We start from the raw sequence: 21936 nt of genomic DNA, 5'->3' as shown, positions 1-21936 counted from the left end.
AAGTATGGACACCAAACTGTATGCAGTATTCCAGGTGCGGTCTCACCAATACCTTGTATAACTGCAGCAATACCTCCCTGTTTTTATATTCTGTCCCCCCAGCAATAAAAGCCAACATTCCATTGGCCTTCTTGATCACTTGCTGCACCTGCATACTAACCTTTTGAGTTTCGTGCACCAGGACCCCCAGATCCCTTTGTAGTACAGTACTTTCCAGTTTCTTGCCATTAAGATAATAACTTGCTCTATGATTTTTCCTGCCAAAGTGCATAACCTCACACTTTCCAGTATTGTATTCCATCTGCCAAATCTCTGCCCACTTACTTAGCCTGTCTATGTCACTTTGCAGGTTTTTTATGTCCTCCTCACTCGCTACTTTCCCTCCCATCTTTGTATCATCTGCAAACTTTGATATGTTACACTTGGTCCCCTCCTCCAAATCGTTAATATATATTGTAAAGAGTTGGGGACCCAGTACTGACCCCTGCGGAACACCACTAGTTACTGATTGCCAGTCTGAGAATGAACCATTTATCCCAACTCTCTGCTTTCTGTTAGAGAGCCAATCCTCCACCCACGCCAGAATATTACCCCCAATCCCGTGATTTTTTATCTTGAGCAATAATCTTTTGTGTGGCACCTTGTCAAATGCCTTTTGGAAGTCTAAATACACTACGTCCACTGGTTCTCCTTTATCCACCCTGTATGTTACTTCCTCAAAGAACTCAAGCAAATTTGTCAAACATGACTTCCCCTTCATGAAACCATGCTGAGTTTGTCCTATTAAATTATGTTTATCCAAATGTCCCGTTACTGTCTCCTTAATAATGGACTCTAACATTTTACCAACCACAGATGTTAGGCTAACAGGTCTATAGTTTCCAGCCTTCTGCCTACTACCCTTTTTAAATAAGGGTGTTACATTAGCAGTTTTCCAATCTGCCGGGACCTTTGCTGAGTCCAGGGAGTTTTGGAAAATTATTACCAATGCATCCACAATCCCTACCGCCACTTCCCTCAAGACCCTAGGATGCAAGCCATCAGGTCCAGGTGATTTATCCGCCTTGAGTCCCATTATTTTACCGAGTACCACTTCCTTAGTGATTTTAATCGTATTTAGCTCCTCCCCCCCTAGAGCCCCCTGTTTGTCCAGTGTTGGGATATTCTTAGTGTCCTCTACTGTAAAGACTGATACAAAATATTTGTTCAGCGTTTTTGCCATCTCCATGTTTCCCACCTTTAATTTCCCGGTCTCATCCTCTAAGGGACCAACATTTACTTTAGCCACCCTTTTTCTTTTTATATAACTATAGAAACTTTTGCTATCTGTTTTTATATTTTTTGCTAATTTACTTTCATAATCTATCTTCCCTTTCTTAATCAATCTTTTAGCTATTTTTTTGCTGTCTTTTAAAGACTTCCCAGTCTTCTATCCTCCCACTAGATTTGGCTACCTTATATGCCCTTGTTTTTAATCGGATACTATCCTTAATTACTTTACTTAGCCACGGATGGCTATCTTTTCTTTTACACCTTTTTTTCCTCAGTGGAATATATATTTTTTGGAAGTTGTAAAATAACTCCTTAAATGTACACCACTGATCATATACCATCTTACCCTTTAATCTATTTTCCCAGTCCACTCTAATCAATTCCGCTCTCATACCTTCATAGTCTCCTTTATTCAAGCTCAGCACGCTTGTTTGAGATCCAACCTTCTCACCCTCTACTTGAATATGGAATTCAACCATGTTATGGTCACTCATTCCAAGGGGATCCTTTACTAGGACATTTTTAATTAATTCTGTCTCATTACACAGGACCAAATCTAAGGTTGCTTGCCCCCTGGTCGGTTCAGTTACATACTGCTCAAGAAACCCATCCCTAATACACTCAATGAACTCATCCTCAAGGCTGCTCTGCCCAATTTGATTTGTCCAGCTAATATGATAGTTAAAATCCCCCATAATTATAGCTGCTCCCTTATTACAAGCCTCAACTATTTCCTGATTAATACTCCGCCCAACAGAGTTGCAACTGTTCGGAGGCCTATAGACTACGCCCACTAGTGTTTTTTCCCCCTTATTATTCCTTATCTCCACCCAAACTGTTTCACTATCCTGCTCCTTTGACCCAATATCATTTCTCTGTATTATAGTGATTCCTTCCTTTATTAACATAGCCACCCCACCTCCCCTCCCTTCCTGCCTGTCCTTCCTGATTGTTAAATAACCTGGTATGTTTAATTCCCAGTCATGGTCACCCTGCAGCCATGTTTTTGTAATGGCCACAAGATCATATCCATATGTAGTTATTTGTGCCGTTAACTCATTCATTTTGTTACGAATGCTACGTGCATTCAGATAAAGAACTTTCAAATATGTTTTGTGACACTTAGTTCCTGTTTTTTCCCCTTTTACTACTTTACCTTTTACTCCATACCTTCTGTCCCTTCCTGACACGTTCTGTTTTTTAATTTCCCCACTGCTACCTAAGTCTATGACCTTCTCCGTTGTCATTTCTGTTATTTGCTCTCTAGAAACCTCCCCCCCACTAATTAGTTTAAAGCCCTCTCTACAGCCCTAGTTATATGATTCAGAACTCTCTTCTCCCCGGGTCTGTCCCAAAAAGCAGCGGCTACACCGGGAATATTTATATTTTAATTTGTTTACATTATTGATCTGACGCTGTTGAAACTGTAATCACAAGGAATTAAAAACAGAAAATGGTGGAAACACTCAGCAGGTCAGGCAGCATCTGTGGAGAGAGAGAAACAGAGTTAACGTTTCAGGTCTGTGACCCTTGGTCAGAACTGAAAAAAGTTGGAGATGTAACAGATTTGAAGCAGGTGCAGAGGCAGGGAAAGGGGAGGAAAGAACAAAAAGGGAGGGAGGGTCTGTGATAGGGTGGGAGGCAGGAGCGGTGACATGCTGCAAATGGGAACGGCAGAATCATCAACAGCTGCTGTCTGAAAAGATCGGGGCCCAGGTTATGGTCTGAAATTGTTGAACTCGATGTTGAGTCCAGAAGGCTGTAAAGTGCCTGATCGAAAGAGGAGGTGCTGTTCCTCGAGCTTACGTTGAGCTTCGTTGGAACAGTGTAAGAGGCCGAGGACAGAGGGGGAGTGGAGCGGAGAATTAAAGTGACAGGTGAGGAGCCCAGAACTGCTCACAGTGCTCCAGGTGTGGTCTCACCAGGGTTCTGTGTAGCTGCAGCATAACTTCTCCTCCCTTCCATTCTAATCCTCCAGATAGAAAGGCCAGCATTCCATTAGCCTTTATGATTATTCTCTGTACCTGTTCATGACATTTTAATGATCTCTGTACCTCGGCCCCCAAGTCTCTTTGGACCTCCACTGTTTTTAGCTTTTCACCATTTAGAAAGGACCCTGTTCGATCCTTTTTAGTTTCAGAGTGGATGACCTCACATTTGCCTACATTGAAATCCATTTGCCATTCACTGAATCTGTCGATATTCCTTTGTAATTTTATGCTTTCATCCAAACTGCCTACAATGCCGCCGATCTTTGTGTCATCGGCAAATTTTGATATATGACTTTCTGTGCCATCATCTAAGTCGTTAATAAATACTGTGAATAGTTGAGGCCCCAACACAGATCCCTGCGGGACACCACTCGTCACATCCTGCCAATTGGAGTACCGGCCCATTATCCCTACTCTCCGTCTCCTGCCACTCAGTCAATTTCCTAACCAGGTCAATAATCTGCCCTCATTTCCATGGGCTTCTACCTTAGATAATAGTCTCTTGTGTGGGACTTTATCAAATGCCTTCTGGAAGTACTTATAAATAAATTTACACCAAAACAGACACCTTCCCTGGATCCCAAGGCTAGGAGAGGCACTCTGGAAGGTATGGGGAGCTGGGACTTGTCCACGAGAGTAACTGAAGGTATAAGAACTGAAATAATCTGGAATGAGAAAGGACATCAATTCGTCTCCTCCTATCTTACAGAAATAAAGAACACAACACAGGGTGTGTTTACACCAAAACTGGTTCGACAGATATCCAGAAACTTAATCTCCAGCCCAGTTATCGGGGTTATTAACATCAGCACAAACAAAGGATGTGATTAACGTCAGAATCTAAACCATGCAGTCACTTGTGAACTTGCTGGTGTCTCAGCAGGTGAGATGGTCGACTGAATCCCTTCTCACAAATGGAGCAGGTGAATGGTCTCTCCCCAGTGTGAACTCGCTGGTGTCTCAGCAGGTTGGAAGACTGAGTGAATCCCTTCCCACACACGGAGCAGGTGAATATCCTCTCCCCAGTGTGAACTCGCTGGTGTCTCAGCAGGTTGGAAGACTGAGTGAATCCCTTCCCACACACGGAGCAGGTGAACGGTCTCTCCCCAGTGTGAACTCGCTGGTGTTGAATGAGGTGAGACGACTGCCTGAAGCTCTTCTCGCAGTGAGTGCAACTGAACGGTCTCTCATCAGTGTGAACAAGCTGGTGTTTAATTAGATCGGCAGAGATTTTAAAGCAGTTCCCACAGTCACAGCATTTAAAAGGTTTCTCCCCAGTGTGAACTCGCTGGTGTAAGTGGAGTCTGGACAACAGAGTAAATCCCTTCCCACACTCGGAGCAGGTGAATGGCCTCTCCCCGGTGTGACTGCGTCGATGAGATTCCAGCTGGGATGGGCAATCGAATCCCTTCCCACAGTCCCCACATTTCCACCGTTTCTCTGTGGTGCGGGTGTCCTTGCGTTTCTCCAGGTTGGACGATCAGTTGAAGCCTCGTCCACACACAGAACACGTGTACGGTTTCTCCCCGCTGTGAATGGTGCGATGTTTTTTCAGGCTTTGTAACTGATTAAACCTCTTTCCACAGTCAGTGCACTGGAACACTCTCACTCGGGTGTGTGTGTGTCGGTGCTTTTCCAGTCACACTGATGTTTGAAATCTTTTCCCACAGACAGAACAAACATTTCTCCTTCCACACTCAAAGGCCGATGAATGTCAGGTCCTGATGAATCAAGTGACTCTCTCAGATCTTGATATGAAGTTTGGTTTGAGTTTCCCGTCTGTAAATCATAAGAATAAGAACATAAGGAATAGGAGCAGGAGTCGGCCATTCGGCCCCTCGAGCCTGCTCCGCCATTCAATGAGATCATGGCTGATCTGATCTTGGCCTCAACTCCACTTTTCTGCCTGTTCCCCATGACCCTTGACCCCCCTGTAGTTCAAACATCTGTCTGTCTCCGCCTTGAATATATTCAGTGACTCCGCCTCCACAGCTCTCCGGGGTAGAGAATTCCACAGATTCACGACCCTCAAGAGAAGAAATTCCTCCTCATCTCCGTCTTAAATGGGCGTCCCCTTATTCTGAGACTATTCCCCCGAGTTCTAGATTCCCCCACGTGAGGAAACATCCTCTCATCCACCCTGTCAATCCCCGTCAGAATCTTATATGTTTCAATAAGATCACCTCTCATTCTTCTAAACTCCAATGAGTATAGGCCCAACCTGCCCAACCTTTCCTCATAAGACAACCCCTTCATCCCAGGAATCAACCTCGTGAACCTTCTCTGAACTGCCTCCAATGTAGGTATATCCTTCCTTAAATAAGGAGACCAAAACTGTACGCAGTACTCCAGGTGTGGTCTCGCCAACGCCCTGTACAGTTGTAACAGGACTTCCCTACTTTTATACTCCATCCCCTGCAATAAAGGCCAACATTCCATTTACCTTCCTAATTACTTGCTGTACCTGCATGCTAACTTTTTGTGTTTCATGTACGAGGACACCCAGTTCTGTAGTCTCTCTATTTAAATAATATTTTGCTTTTCTATTCTTCCTACCAAAGTGGATAACCTCACATTTTCCCACATTATACTCCATCTGCCAAATTTTTGCCCACTCACTTAACCGATCTGTATCCCTTTGCAGACTCTGTGTCCTCCTCACAACTTACTTTCCCACCTATCTGTGTATCGTCAGCAAATTTGGCTACAGTGCACTCGGTCCCTTCATCCAAGTCATTAATATAGATTGTAAATAGTTGAGGCCCCTGCACCGATCCCTGTGGCACCCCACTAGTTACAGTTTGTCAACCTGAAAATGACCCATTTATCCCGACTCTCTGTTTTCTGTTCGTTAGCCAATCCTCTATCCAAGCTAATATATTACCCCCAACCCCGAGAGCTCTTATCTTGTGCAGTAACCTTTTATGTGACACCTTATCGAATGCCTATTGGAAATCCAAATACACCACATCTACTGGTTCCCCTTTATCCACCCTGCTCATTACATCCTCAAAGAATTCGAGCAAATTTGTCAAACATGATTTCCCTTTCATAAAACCATGCTGACTCTGCTTGACTATATTATGATTTTCTAAATGCCCTGCTATCACTTCCTTAATGGGACAAGTTAAGAAACAAAAGATGACACTAGATGAAGTGTAAATGGAAATGGCAGCTGCCATGTGAGAGAGAGAGAGAGAAATAAATGAAAGAAAGAGATGGGGCCGAGATTATAGTCTGAAATTGTTGAACTCGATGTTGAGTCCAGAAAGCTGTAAAGTGCCTAATCGAAAGATGAGGTGCTGCTCCTCGAGCTTACGTTGAGCTTCATTGGAACAGTGTAAGAGGCCGAGGACAGAGCGGTCAGAGTGGGAGCAGAGCGGAGAATTAGTGACAGGCGACCGGAAGCTCGGGGTCACCCTTACGGACTGAACGGAGGTGATCTGCAAAGTGGTCGCCCAATCTGTGTTTGGTCTCCCCAATGTAGAGGAGAATTAAAGTGACAGACTAATCTAATTGAATTTTTTGATGAAGTAACAGGGAGGATTGATGAAGGGAATGCAATGGATGTTGTCTACATGGATTTTCGGAAGGCGTTTGACAAAGTACCACATAGAAGGCTGGTTAACAAAATTGAGGCTCATGGAATAGGTGGGTCAGTGGCAGCTTGGATAAGGGATTGGCTTAAGGACAGAAAACAGCGAGTTGTGGTAAATGGCTGTTTTTCAAACTGGAGGATTGTAGACAGTGGTGTTCCCCAAGGGTCAGTGCTGGAGCCACTGCTTTTTTGATATATATAAATGACCTGAATATTGGAATACAGAGTAGAATTTCTAAATTTGCCGATGACGCCAAACTTGGGGGTGTGGCAAACAGTGATTATGATACCAATCGACCAACAGGACATAGAAAGGCTAGCAGAATGGGCAGTCAAGTGGCAGTTGGAATTTAATACAGAGAAGTGTGAGGTGATGTATTTTGGCAGAAGGAACAGGGAGCGGCAATTTACACTTAATGGCAGAGTTTTACAGAGTGTGCAGGGACAGAGGGACCTGGGAGTTAATGTGCGTAGGTCCCTGAAGGTGGTGGGACATATTGAGAGAGTGGTTAACAAAGCATATGGGATCTTGGGCTTCATAAATAGAGGTATTGAGTACAAAAGTAGAGAAGTTATGCTGAACCTTTATAAAGCGCAGGTTAGGCCACAACTGGAGTATTGCGTCCAGTTCTGGTCACCACACTTTAGGAAGGACGTGAAGGCACTTGAGAGGGTGCAGAGGAGATTTACCAGAATGGTTCTGGGGATGGGGTTCTTAGCTACAAGGACAGGTTGGAGAAGCTGGATTTGTTTTCATTAGAGCAAAGGAGGTTGCGGGGTGATTTGACAGAGGTGTACAAAATTATGACGGGTTTGGATAGGCTGGACGGGGAAAGGCTGTTCCCACTAGTTGATGGTTCAAGGACTAGGGGGCACATATTTAAGGTTTTGAGCAAGAGATACAGAGGGGGATGTGAGGAAAAACTTTTTTACGCAGTGAGTGGTGAGGACCTGGAACTCGCTGCTGACGGAAGTGGTGGAAGCGGAGACACTCAATGCTTTCAAGGGGAGACGGGTTAGGCACTTGAGGGAAATAAACTTGCAGGGCTACGGGGATAGAGCGGGGGATGGGACTGACTGGATTGCTCTACAGAGAGCCGGCACAGACTCGATGGGCCGAATGGCCTCCTTCTGTACCATTATGACTCTATGAGACCGCATCGTGAGCAGTGAATACAGTTTACTAAATTGCAAGAAGTACAAGTAAATCGCTGTTTCACCTGGAAGGAGTGTTTGGGGCCCTGGTCAGTGGGAAGGGAGGAGGTGAAAGGGCATGTGTTGCATCTCCTCCGCTTGCAAGGGAAGGTGCCGGGCGAAGGGGAAGGGGTGTTGGGGGTGATAGAGGAGTGGACCAGGGTGTCGTGGAGGAAGCGGTCCCTTCGGAATGCTGAAAGGGGAGGGGAGGGGAAGATGTGTTTGGTGGCGGGATCACGCTGGAGGTGGTGGAAATGGCGGAGGATGATCCGTTGAGTCATAGAGTCATAGAGTTTTACAGCACAGAAAGAGGCCCTTCAGCCCATCGTGTCTGCGCCGCCCATCCATCCCTGTCCAGTCTAATCCCATTTTCCAGCATTTGGTCCATAGCCTTGTATGCAATGGCATTTCAAGTGCTCATCCAAATGCTTCTTGAATGTTGTGAGGGTTCCTGCCTCCACCACCCTTTCAGGCATTGAGTTCCACATTCCAACCACCCTCTGGGTGAAAAAGTTCCTCCTCAAATCCCCTCTAAATCTCCTGCCCCTTACCCTGAATCTATGCCCCCTTGTTATTGACCCCCCCACTAAGGGGAAAAGTTCCTCTTTATCTACCCTATCTATGCCCCTCATTATTTTGTACACCTCAATCAGGTCCCCCCTCAGCCTTCTCTGCTCCAAGGAAAACAACTCCAGCCTGTCCAGCCTCTCTTCATAGCTGAGGCGCTCCATCCCAGGTAACATCCTGGTGAATCTTCTCTGCACCCTCTCCAAAGCAATCACATCCTTCCTATAGTGAGGCGACCAGAACTGCACACAGTACTCCAGCTGTGGCCTCACCAGCGTTTTGTACAGCTCCATCATAACCTCCCTGCTCTTATATTCTATGCCTCGGCTAATGAAGGCAAGTATCCCATATGCCTTTTTAACCACCTTATCTACCTGCTCCGCTGCCTTCAGGGATCTATGTACATGTACACCAAGGTCCCTCTGACCCTCTGTACTTCCTAGGGTCCTACCATTCATTGTGTATTCCCTTGCCTTATTTGTCCGTCCAAAATGCATCACCTCGCACTTTACAGGGTTAAATTCCATTTGCCACTTCTCCGCCCATCTGACCAACCCGTTTATATCGTCCTGTAGCCGGAGGCTTTCCTCCTCGCAATTTACCACCCCACCAATTTTCGTGTCATCTGCGAACTTACTGATCATACCTTTTACATTTTCATCCAAATCATTTATGTAGATCACAAACAATAAGGGACCCAGCACCGATCCCTGAGGTACCCCACTGGACACAGGCTTCCAGTCACAAAAGCAACCTTCGACCATCACCCTCTGCCTCCTGCCACTCAGCCAGTTTAGGATCCAACGCGCCAAGGCACCCTGGATCCCATGGGCTCTTACCTTCTGGACCAGTCTCCTATGCGGGACTTTGTCAAAAGCTTTACTGAAGTCCATGTAAACCACATCCACAGCATTTCCCTCATCCACCCCACTAGTCACCCCCTCGAAAAATTCGATCAGATTTGTTAGACATGATTTACCCTTGACAAAGCCATGCTGACTATCCCCGATTAATCCTTGCCTCTCCAAGTGGAGATTAATTTTGTCCCTCAGAATTTTTTGCAATAATTTCCCCACCACAGATGTTAGACTCACTGGCCTGTAATTCCCTGGTTTATCCCTGCTACCCTTCTTGAATAATGGTACTACGTTAGCTGTTCTCCAGTCCTCTGGTACATCCCCTGTGGCCAGAGAGGTTCTGAAAATTTGTGTCAGAGCCCCTGCAATCTCCTCCCTTGCCTCCCACAGCAGCCTGGGATACATCTCGTCCGGGCCTGGGGATTTATCCACTTTTTGGCCCGCTAAAACCGCTAGCACCTCCTCCCTCTCGATGCTAATATGTTCAAGTATGTCACCGTCCCCTTGCCCGATTTCTATGTCTGCATCGTCTTTCTCCATAGTGAACACAGATGCAAAAAATTCATTTAAAACCCCGCCTACATCCTCTGGCTCTACACACAGATTGCCACTTTGGTCCCTAATGGGCCCTACCCTTTCCCTGGTTATCCTCTTGCCCTTAATATACTTATAAAACATCTTAGGATTTTCCTTTATTTTGCTCGCCAGTGTTATTTCATGGCCCCTCCTCGCCCTCCTAATTTCTTTTTTAAGTATGCCCCTGCACTTTTTATACTCCTCTAGGGCTTCTTCTGTCTTTAGTCTTTTGTAACTGCCAAAAGCCCCCCTTTTATTTCTAATGCATTTTTGTATATCCCTTGTCATCCAAGGTTCCCTTTGCTTGTTGGTCCCACCCTTGACCTTTACAGGAACATGTTGGCGTTGTACTCTCTCTATTTCCCTTCTGAAAGTCTCCCACTGTTTTGATGTGGATTTTCCTATAAGCAGCTGCTCCCAGTCCACTTTGGCCAGATCCTGTCTTATCATATTAAAATCAGCCTTCCCCCAATTTAGAACCCTTATTTCCGGGCCGTCTTTGTCTTTTTCCATGACCACCTTAAATCTCACCGAATTATGGTCACTGTCGCCAAAATGCTCTCCTACTGACACTTCCACCACTTGCCCGGCTACATTCCCCAGAATTAGGTCCAGTACCGCCCCCTCTCTTGTAGGACTTTCTACATGTTGGCTCAAAAAGCTCTCCTGGATGCACTTTAAGAATTCTGCACCCTCTAAGCCTTTCACACTCTGACTGTCCCAATTTATATTGGGGAAGTTGAAATCCCCCACTATTATTACCCTATTATTTTCGCACTTCTCTGAGATTTGCCTACATATCTGTTCCTCTATCTCCCCCTGACTGTTTGGGGGCCTATAGTACACTCCCAGCAAAGTGCTTGCCCCCTTTTTGTTTTTAAGTTCTACCCATATGGCCTCATTAGAGGAACCCGCTAATATATCATCCCTCCTTACAGCAGTAATTGACTCCTTAATTAATATTGCAACACCCCCTCCCCTTTTACACCCCCCTCTGTCTCGCCTGAAGATTCTATACCCCGGAATATTGAGCTGCCAGTCCTGACCCTCCCTCAACCATGTCTCCGTGATAGCAACAATATCGTACTCCCATGTGTTCAACAACACCTTCAGTTCATCCACCTTATTTGCAAGACTCCTTGCATTAAAATAAATGCCTTCCAGCCCTGCCATATTCTCTTTTGCCTTCACATATTTGCTCTGCCTTCCCAGCTGACTTGTTTTTCCCTCTGCATTTGGCCGTAAATCACCCCCTACTATAGCTCCACTCTGTACCCCAACCCCCTGCCAAGTTAGTTTAAACCCTCCCCAGCAGTGCTAGCAAACCTCCCCGCAAGGATATTGGTTCCCCCCTGGTTCAGGTGTAAACCGTCCGACTTGTACAAGTCCCACCTTTCCCAGAAGCAGACCCAGTGATCCAGGAAACTAAAGCCCTCCCCCCTGCACCATCCCTTTAGCCACGCATTCATCTGTTCTATCTTCCTATTCCTATACTTACTAGCACGTGGCACCGGGAGTAATCCAGAGATTACAACCCTTGAGGTCCTGCTCCTTAATCCTTCACCTAGCTCCCTAAATTCTTGCTGCAGGACCTCATCCCTCTTTTTACCTATGTCGTTGGTACCGGGACCGGTACCGGAATGTGGAAGCTGGTGGGGTGAAAGGTGAGCACAAGGGGAACCCTACTTTGGTTCTGGGAGGGAGGAGAAGGGGTGAGAGCAGAAGTGAGGGAAATAGAACGGACTACTTTACATCTGTATGGGTAGAGCTGAGAAATACCAAGGGGCAGAAAACGTTAGTGGGAGTGGTATATAGACCTCCAAACAGTAATGCGGAGGTTGGGGATGGCATTAAAAGGCAAATTAGAGAAGCGTGCAATAAGGGCACAGCAGTCATCATGGGTGACTTTAATCTACATATAGATTGGGCTAACCAAATTAGTAACAATACTGTGGAGGAGGAATTCCTGGAGTGTTTACGGGATGGTTACCTGGACCAATATGTCGAGGAACCAACCAGAGATCAGGCCACCTTAGACTGGGTATTATGTAACGAGAAAGGATTAATTAGCAATCTTGTTGTACGAGGCCCCTTGGGTCGGAGCGATCATAATATGATCGAATTCTTCATTAAGATGGAGAATAAATTGCAGTTGACTCAGAGACTAGGGTCCTGAATTTAAATAAAGGAAACTACGATGGTCTGAGGCATGAGTTGAGTAAGATTGATTGGGGAATGTCATTCAAAGGGTTAACGGTGGATAGGCATTGGCAAACATTCAAAGACTGCATGGATGAACTACAGAATTTGTTCATCCCAGTTTGGCATAAAAATAAAACAAAAAAGGTGACTCAACCGTGGCAAACAAGGGAAATTAGGGATAGCATAAGATCCAAGGAGAGGACATATAAATTGGCCACAAAAAACAGTAAACCAGAAGATTGGGAGCAGTTTAGGATTCAACAAAGGAGGACAAAGGGATTAATTAAGAAAGGGAAAATAGAATATGAGAGTAAGCTTTCAGGGAACATAAAAACTGACTGCAAAAGCTTTTGTAGATATGTGAAGAGAAAAAGATTGGTGAAGTCAAGCGTAGGTCCCTTGCAGTCAGAATCAGGGGAATTTATAATGGGGAACAAAGAAATGGCAGATCAATTAAATACATATTTTGGTTCTGTCTTCACAAAGGAGGACACAAATAACCTCCCAGAGATGTCGGGGAACATAGGGTCTGATGAAAGGGAGGAACTGAAAGAAATCAGGATTTGTAGGGAAATGGCGTTAGGGAAATTGATGGGATTGAAGGCCGATAAATCCCCAGGGCCTGATAATCTACATCCTGGGGTACTTAAGGAAGTGGCCCTAGAAATAGTAGATGCATTACTGATCATCTTCCCACATTCGATGGAATCTGGAACAGTACCCATGGATTGGAGGGTAGCTAATGTTACCCCACTATTCAAAAAAGGTGGTAGAGAAAAAACAGGGAATTACAGACCAGTAAGCCTGACATCGGTAGTGAGGAAAATGCTAGAGTCCATTGTAAAAATTGTAATAGCAGAGCACTTGGAAAACAGTGACAGAATCGGACAAAGTCAACACGGATTTACAAAAGGTAAATCGTGCTTGACTAATCTACTGGAATTTTTTGAGGATGTAACTAGTAAAATAGATAAGGGAGAACCAGTGGATGTGGTGTATTTGGACTTTCAGAAGGCTTTCGATAAGGTCCCGCATAAGAGATTAACGTGTAAAGTTAAGGCACATGTGATTGGGGGTAAGGTATTGACTTGGATAGAGAACTGGTTGGCAGATAGAAAGCAAAGAGTTGGAATAAACGGGTCTTTTTCCGAGTGGCAGGCAGTGACTAGTGGGGTACCGCAGGGATCGGTCCTTGGACCCCAGCTATTCACAATACATATTAATGATCTAGACAAGGGAACTAGATGTAATATCTCCAAATTTGCAGACGACACAAAGCTGGGTGGGCGTGTGTGCTGTGAGGAGGATGCCGAGAAACTCCAGGATGATTTGGACAGGTTGGGTGATTGGGCAAAAGCATGGCAGATGCAATATAACGTGGATAAATGTGAGGTTATCCACTTTGGTGGCAAAAACAGGAAGGCAGATTATTATCTGAATGGCAATAGATTGGGAGAAGGGGAAGTGCAATGAGACCCGTGAGTCCTTGTGCACCAGTCGCTGAAGGTAAGCATGCAGGTGCAGCAGGCGGTTAAGAATGCAAATGGTATGTTGGCCTTCGTAGCGAGAGGGTTCGAGTACAGGAACAAGGATGTCTTGCTGCAGTTGTACAGGGCCTTGGTGAGACTGCACCTTGAGTATTGTGTGCAGTTTTGTCGCCTTATCTGAGGAAGGTTGTTCTTGCCATGGAAGTTCAGCGAAGATTCACCAGGCTGATACCTGGGATGGCAGGAGTGACGTATGAGGAGAGATTGGGACGATTGGGCTTGTACTCACTGGAGTTTAGAAGAATGAGAGGGGATCTCATTGAAACTTATAAAATTCTGACAGGACTGGACAGACTAGATGCGGGAAGGATGGTCCCGATGGTCGGGGAGTCCAGGACCAGGGGTCACAGTCTAAGGATGAGGGGTAAGCCTTTCAGGACAGAAATTAGGAGGAATTTCTTCGCCCAGAGTGGTGAACCTGTGGAATTCTCTACCACAGAAGGCAGTAGAGGCCAATACATTAAATATATTCAAGAAGGAGTTGGATATATTTCTTAAGGCTAAAGGGATCAAGGGATATGGGGAGAAAGCAGGGACCGGGTACTGAACTTGGATGATCAGCCATGATCGCATTGAATGGCAGAGCAGGCTCGAGGGGCCGAATGGCCTACTCCTGCTCCTATCTTCTATGTTTCTATGTTTCTATCTACTGGTTCCCCTTTATCCACCCTGGTTCCAGGGATGTGAGATCTTAGCTACAAGGACAGGTTGGAGAAGCTGGATTTGTTTTCATTAGAGCAAAAGAGGTTGAGGGGTGATTTGACAGAGGTGTACAAGATTATGACGGGTTTGGATAGGCTAGACGGGGAAAGGCTGTTCCCACTAGTTGATGGTACAAGGACGAGGGGACACAGATTTAAGGTTTTGGGCAAGAGATACGGGGCGGGGGGGGGAGGAAAAACTTTTTTACGCAATGAGTGGTGAGGACCTGGAACTCGCTGCTGACGGAAGTGGTGGAAGCGGAGACACTCAATGTTTTCAAGGGGAGACTGGATAGGCACCTGAGGGAAATAAACTTGCAGAGCTACGGGGATAGAGCGGGGGAATGGGACTGACTGGATTGCTCTACAGAGAGCTGGCATGGACTCGATGGGCCGAATGGCCTCCTTCTGTACCATTATGACTCTATGAGACCGCATCGTGAGCAGCGAATACAGTTTACTAAATTGCAAGAAGTACAAGTAAATCGCTGTTTCACCTGGAAGGGCTGTTTGGGGCCCTGGACAGTGGGAAGGGAGGAGGTAAAAGGGCAGGTGTTGCATCTCCTGCACTTGCACGTGAAGGTGTCTGGCGAAGGGGAAGGGGTGTTGGGGGTGATAGAGGAGTGGACCAGGGTGTCGCGGAGGGAGCGGTCCCTTCGGAATACTGAAAGGGGAGGTGAGGGGAAGATGTGTTTGGGGGTGGGATCACGCTGGAAGTGGCGGAAATGGCAGAGGATGATCCGTTGAACGTGGAGGCTGGTGGGGTGAAAGGTGAGCACAAGGGGAACCCTGTCGAGGTTCTGGGAGGGAGGGGAAGAGGTGAGAGCAGAAGTGAGGGAAATAGAACGGACTACACTACATCTACTGGTTCCCCTTTATCCACCCTGCTCGTTACATCCTCAAAGAACTCTAATAAATTTGTCAAACGTGATTTCCCTTTCATAAAACCATGTTGACTCTGCTTGATTGTATTATAGAGTTATACAGCACAGAAAGAGGCCCTTCGGCCCATCGTGCCCTGTCTAATCTATCCCATTTTCCAGCACTTGGTCCGTAGCCTTGTATGCTATGGCGTTTCAAGTGCTCATCTAAATGCTTCTTGAATGTTGAGAGTTCCTGCCTCTACCACTCTTTCAGGCAGTGAGTTCCAGATTCCAACCACCCTCTGGGTGAAAAAGTTTTTCCTCAAATCCCCTCTAAACCTCCTGCCCCTTACCTTGAAACTAAGCCCCCTGGTTATTGACCCCTCTACTAAGGGGAAAAGTTCCTTTCTATCTACCCTATCTATGCCCCTCATAATTTTGTACACCTCAATCAGGTCCCCGCTCAGCCTTCTCTGCTCCAAGGAAAACAACCCCAGCCTGTCCAGTCTTTCTTCATAGCTGAAGCGCTCCAGCCCAGGTAACATCCTGGTGAATCTCCTCTGCACCCTCTCCAATGCAATCACATCCTTCCTATAGTGTGGCGACCAGAACTGCACACAGTATTCCAGCTGTGGCCTTACCAGCATTTTGTACAGCTCCATCATAACCTCCCTGCTCTTATATTCTATGCCTCGGCTAATGAAGGCAAGTATCCCATTTGCCTTTTTAACCACCTTATCTACCTGTCCTGCTGCCCTCAGGGATCTATGTACATGCACACCAATGTCCCTCTAATCCTCTGTGCTTCCTAGGGTCCAACCATTCATTGTGTATTCCCTTGCCTTGTTAGTCCTCCCAAAATGCATCACCTCACACTTTTCAGGGTTAAATTCCATTTGCCACTGTGCTGCCCATCTGACCAACCCGTCTATATCGTCCTGTAGCCTGAGGCTTCCTTCCTCGCTATTTACCACTCCACCAATTTTCGGTCATCTGCAAACTTACTGATCATACCTCCTACATTCATATCTAAATCATTAATGTACACTATAAACAGCAAGGGACCCAGCACCGATTCCTGCGGTAACCCACTGGACACAGGCTTCCAGTCACAAAAGCAACTTTCGACCATCACCCTCTGCCTCCTGCCACTAAGCCATGATTTTCTAAATGTCCTGCTACTACTTCTTAATCATGGATTGCAGCATCTTCCCAATGACAAAAGTTAGGCTAACTGGCCTATACTTTCCTGCTATCTGTCTCCCTCCTTTTTTGAATATGGGCATTACATTTGCAGTTTTCCAATCTGCTGGAACCTTTCTAGGGTCTAGGGCATTTTGGTAGATTGCAACCAATGTATCCACTATCTCTGCAGCCACTTCTTTTAAGACCCCAGGATGCAGGCCATCAGGTCCAGGGGACTTGTCAGCCTGTAGTTCCATTAGTTTCCTAGTACTTTTTCTCTAGTGAGAGTGACTGTTTTAAGTTCCTCCCTCCCTTTTGCTCCTTGATTTCCCACTATTATTGGGATGCGTTTAGTGTCTCCTCCCATGAAGGCAGATACAAAATATTTGTTCAATGTCTCTGCCATTTCCTTGTTTCCCATTATTAATTCCCCAGTCTCATCCTCTAAGGGACCAACGTTTACTTTAGCTACTCTCTTCCTTTTTATATACTTGTAGAAGCTCTTACTGTCTCTTTTTATATTTCTTGCTAGTTTACTCTCAATCAATTTTCTCCCTCTATTATTCTCCCTCCATTATTTTTTCAGTCATCCTTTGCAAGTTTCTAAAAATTTCCCAATCTTCTGGCCTACCACTAATCTTCACAACATTGTATGCCTTTTCTTTCAATTTGATCCCCTCCTTAACTTCCTCAGTTCATCCTTCTCAGTCCTTCTCACTGGAATATATCTTTGCTGAGAGTTACAAAATATCTCCTTAAAAGTCTGCCACTGCTTATCTACCGTCTTAACTTTTAATCTATTTTCCCAGTCCACTTTACCCAACTCTGTCTTCATACCCTTGTAATTGCCTTTATTTAAGTTTAAGACACTAGTTTCAGACCCAGGTTTCTCACAATCAAACTGAATGTGAAATTCTATCATGTTATGAGCAGGTTCCCTAGAGGATCCTTTACTATGAGATCATTAATTATTCCTGTCTCATTACCCATTACCAGATCTAAAATAGCCTGTTCCCTGGTGGGTTCCACAACATATTGTTCCAAGAATCTGTCCTGAATACACTCTATGAACTCGTCCTCAAGGCTACCTTTGCCAATTTGATTTGTCCAATCTATATGAAGATTAAAATCGCCCACGATTATTGCAGTACCTTTCTTACAAGCCCCTATTATTTATTGATTTATACTCTGTCCCACAGTGTAGCTACTGTTAGGGGGCCTACAGACCATTCCCACCAGTGACTTCTTTCCCTTATTATTTCTTATCTCCACCCAAACTGATTCTACATCTTGATCTTCCGAGCCAAGATCATTTCTCACTACTGTACTGATCTCATCCTTTATTAACAGAGCTACCCCACCTCCTTTTCCTTTCTGTCTATTCTTCCTTTCAATGAGATCCCCTCTCATTCTTCTAAACTCCAGCGACTATAAGCTCAATCGAACCAATCTCTCCTCATACGTCATTCCTGCCATCCCAGGTCTGATGAATCTTCGCTGCACTGCCTCCATGGTAAGAACATCCTTCCTCAGAGAATGCGACCAAAGCTGCACACAATACTGAAGGTGTGGTCTCACCAAGGCCCTGTACAACTGCAGCAAGACATCCTTGTTCCTGTACTCAAACCCTCTCGCTACGAAGGCCAACATACCATTTGCCTTCTTAACCGCCTGCTGCATCTGCATGCTTACCTTCGGCGACTGGTGCACAAGGACACCCAGGTCTCGTTGCACTTCCCCTTCTCCCAATCTATTGCTGTTCAGATAATAATCTGCCTTCCTGTTTTTGCCACCAAAGTGGATAACCTCGCATTTATCTACATTATACTGCATCTGCCATGCTTCTGCCCAATCACCCAACCTGTCCAAATCATACTGGAGTTTCTCGGCATCCTCCTCACAGCACACACGCCAACCCAGCTTTGTGTCATCTGCAAACTTGGAGATATTACATCTAGTTCCCTCATCTAGATCATTTATATATATTGTGAATAGCTGGGGTCCTAGGACCAATCCCTGCGGTACCCCACTAGTCACTGCCTGCCACTCAGAAAAAGACCCGTTTATTCCAACTCTTTGCTTCCTGTCTGCCAACCAGTTCTCTATACAAGTCAGTACCTTGCCCCCAATCCCATCTGCTTTAACTTTACACGCTAATCTCTTATGCAGGACCTTATCGAAAGCCTTCTGAAAGTCCAAATACACCACATCCACTGGTTCTCCCTTATCTATTCTACAGTTACAGCCTCAAAAATTTCCAGTAGATTAGTCAAGCACGATTTACCTTTTGTAAATCTATGTTGACTTTGTCCGATCCTGTCACTGTTTTCCAAGTGCTCTGCTATTACATCTTTTATAATGGACTCTAGCATTTTCCCCACTACCGATGTCAGGCTTACCGGTCCATAATTCCCCATCCAAATTCAGTACCTTGTCCCTGCTTTCTCCCCATATCCCTTGATCCCTTTAGCCTCAAGAAATATATCCAACTCCTTCTTGAATATATTTAATGAATTGGCCTCAACTGCCCTGTGTGGTAGAGAATTCCACAGGTTCACCACTCTCTGGGCGAAGAAATTCCTCCTCATCTCAGTCCTAAATGGCTCACCCCTTATCCTTAGACTGTGACCCCTGGTTCTGGACTCCCCGGCCATCGGGAACATCCTTCCTGCATCTAGTCTGTCTAGTCCTGTTAGAATTTTATAAGTTTCAATGAGATCCCCTCTCATTCTTCTAAACTCCAGCGAGTATAAGCCCAATCGCCCCAATCTCTCCTCATACGTCATTCCTGCCATTCCAGGTATCAGTCTGGTGAATCTTCGCTGCACTCCCTCCATGACAAGAACATCCTTCCTCAGATAAGGCGACCAAAACTGCACACAATACTCAAGGTGTGGTCTCACCAAGGCCCTGTACAACTGCAGCAAGACATCCTTGTTCCTGTCCTCAAACCCTCGCGCTATGAAGCCCAACATACCATTTGCCGCCTTAACCGCCTGCTACACCTGCATGCTTACCTTCAGCGACTGGTGCACAAGAACACCCAGGTATCGTTGCACTTCCCCTTCTCCCAATCTATTGCCATTCAGATAATAATCTGCCTTCCTGTTTTTGCCACCGAGGTGGATAACCTCACATTTATCCACGTTATATTGCATCTGCCATGCTTCTGCCCAATCACCCAACCTGTCCAAATCATCCTGGAGTTTCTCGGCATCCTCCTCACAGCACACACGCCCACCCTTTCAGACGCTCAGTAAAACCTACCTCTTTCACCAAGCTTTTGGTCACCAGTCCTAATATCGCCTTATAAATCACTGGTTCGGCATCCGCCTACAAACAGATAAAAGAAAGAAAAATAACTTGCATTTGTTCAGCGCCTTTCATCACCTCAGGACATCCCAAAGCGCTTTACAGCCAATGAAGTACTTTTCAAGTGTAGTCACTGTTGTAATGTAGGAAACGTGGCAGACTATTTGCGCACAGCAAGCTCCCACAAACAGCAATGTGATAATGACCAGATCATCTGTTTTTGTTCTGTTGATTGAGGGATAAATGTTGGCCCCAGGACACCGGGGAGAACTCCCCTGCTCTTCTTCGAAATAGTGTCATGGGATCTTTTACGTCCACCTGAGAGCAGGCGGGGTCTCAGTTTAACATCTCATCTGAAAGGCGGCATCTCTGACAGTGCAGGACTTGTTCAGCTCCAGCTGGACTATTGTGTCCAATACTGGGCACCTCACGTTAGGAAGGATGTGAAGGCTTTGGAGAGGGTACAGAAGAGATTTACTGGAATGGTTCCAGGGATGAGGGATTACAGTCACGTGGATAGACTGGAGAAACTGGGGTTGTTCTCCTTAGAGCAGAGAAGGCCAAGAGGAGATTTGATAGAGGGGTTTAAATTCATTAAGGGTTCAGAGAGACTAAATAAAGAGAAACTGTTTCCAATGGCTGAAGGGTCGAGAACCAGAGGGCACAGATTTAAGCTGGTTGGCAAAAGAACCAGAGGGCCGAGATGCGGAAAAAACTTTTACGCAACGAGAGGTTGGGATTTGGGATGCGCTGCCCGGTGGTTACAGATTCAATAGGAGTGTTCAAAAGGGAATTGGATAAATAAATAAAAATTTGAAGGAGAAAATAAATTGCAGGGATGTGGGGAAAGAGCGGGGGAGTGGGACTGAGTGGATTACACTTGGAAAGGGCCAGCACAGACTGGATGGGCGGAATGGCCTCCCTCTGTGCTGTCCTTCTAATGGCGCAGCAATGGCGGCTGCGTTACCCACACTGCCCCGCACGTCAGAAAGCGCCCGGGCCGCCACCGTCTCTCCCGGGGCCGCTCCGCCGCCAGTCCGGCCGCAACACCGCCTGAAGCCAGGCCGCAAATCCGCCCGCTGGTGTCGGCGCCTACCGCATTTCATCATCAGAGGCCTGGGGGGGGTCCACGCTGGGTGTGGAGAAAGCCCGCCGCTCCTCCCAGGCTGGGCTGGGGTCAATGATATTAATGGCCGCCATCGCCTTCCTACCCGCTCCTTTCGCCTCAACCGGCCGCCCCGGCACCGCGCATGCTCGGCACCGCCGGCCGGGCTCATACTGCTGGGGATAGGGCGTATTCCGCAGCGCGGGGCACGTTGGGCAGTAAGGGCGGCCATTGCAGCATCCTGTCTAAATTGCAAGTGTTTATATTGATTCCCCGCTGTATATTACAAATAACAGGCGCTTCAAGGTGGATGAATGCGAGGGGAGGGGGCATATCTGAAGCAAAAAGGCGGAGGTTGTGAATATTTTATTTTTAATCATATTTTCTAAAGTATTGTCTTATTTTAAATTAAATTGAAAAGGTTTTTTTTTAGCCCACCATCATTACGGTTCTCCAGCCCAGAATACTGGTGGAGGCTTTTCAGCCCCATTGATGCCTGTTCTGCAATTCAATCAGAACATGGCTGATCCGTACCTCGACTCCAGTTTCCCGCCTTTGCTCCATATCATAAGAACATAAGAAATAGGAGCAGGAGTAGGCCAATCGGCCCCTCGAGCCTGCTCCGCCATTCAATAAGATCATGGCTGATCTGATCCTAACCGCCAATCTACTATCACAGAACCATCTCCTGAATCTAACAGAATTAGACACACGAAATAGGAGCAGGATCAGGCTACACGGCCCCTGGGCCCGCTCCGCTACCCACAGGGCCATGACCGATCCGAACCTAGACTCATGTCCAAATTCCTGCCCGCTCCCCGTAACCCTTAATTCCCTTTACTTCTAGGAAACTGTCTATTTCTGTTTTAAATTTATGTAATGATGTAGCTTCTATAGCTTTTTGGGGCAGCATATTCCATGGACCTACCACCCTCTGAGTGAAGTAGTTCCTCCTCATCTTAGTTT

At 46.0% G+C, this 21936-nt stretch overlaps 1 pseudogene; it reads right to left on the bottom strand.

Annotated features, from left to right (window-relative positions):
- Positions 1-110: 110 nt before the first annotated feature.
- Positions 111-20971, bottom strand: LOC147093424 (uncharacterized; annotated as a pseudogene).
- Between the last annotated feature and the right edge of the window lie 965 nt (positions 20972-21936).

Source organism: Somniosus microcephalus, unplaced genomic scaffold, assembly GCF_052327205.1.
Source record: "Somniosus microcephalus isolate GS21.2 unplaced genomic scaffold, FLI_Smic_1.0 unresolved_chr1, whole genome shotgun sequence".
Lineage (NCBI taxonomy): Eukaryota > Metazoa > Chordata > Chondrichthyes > Squaliformes > Somniosidae > Somniosus > Somniosus microcephalus.
This window is presented reverse-complemented; position numbering and strand designations above follow the sequence as displayed.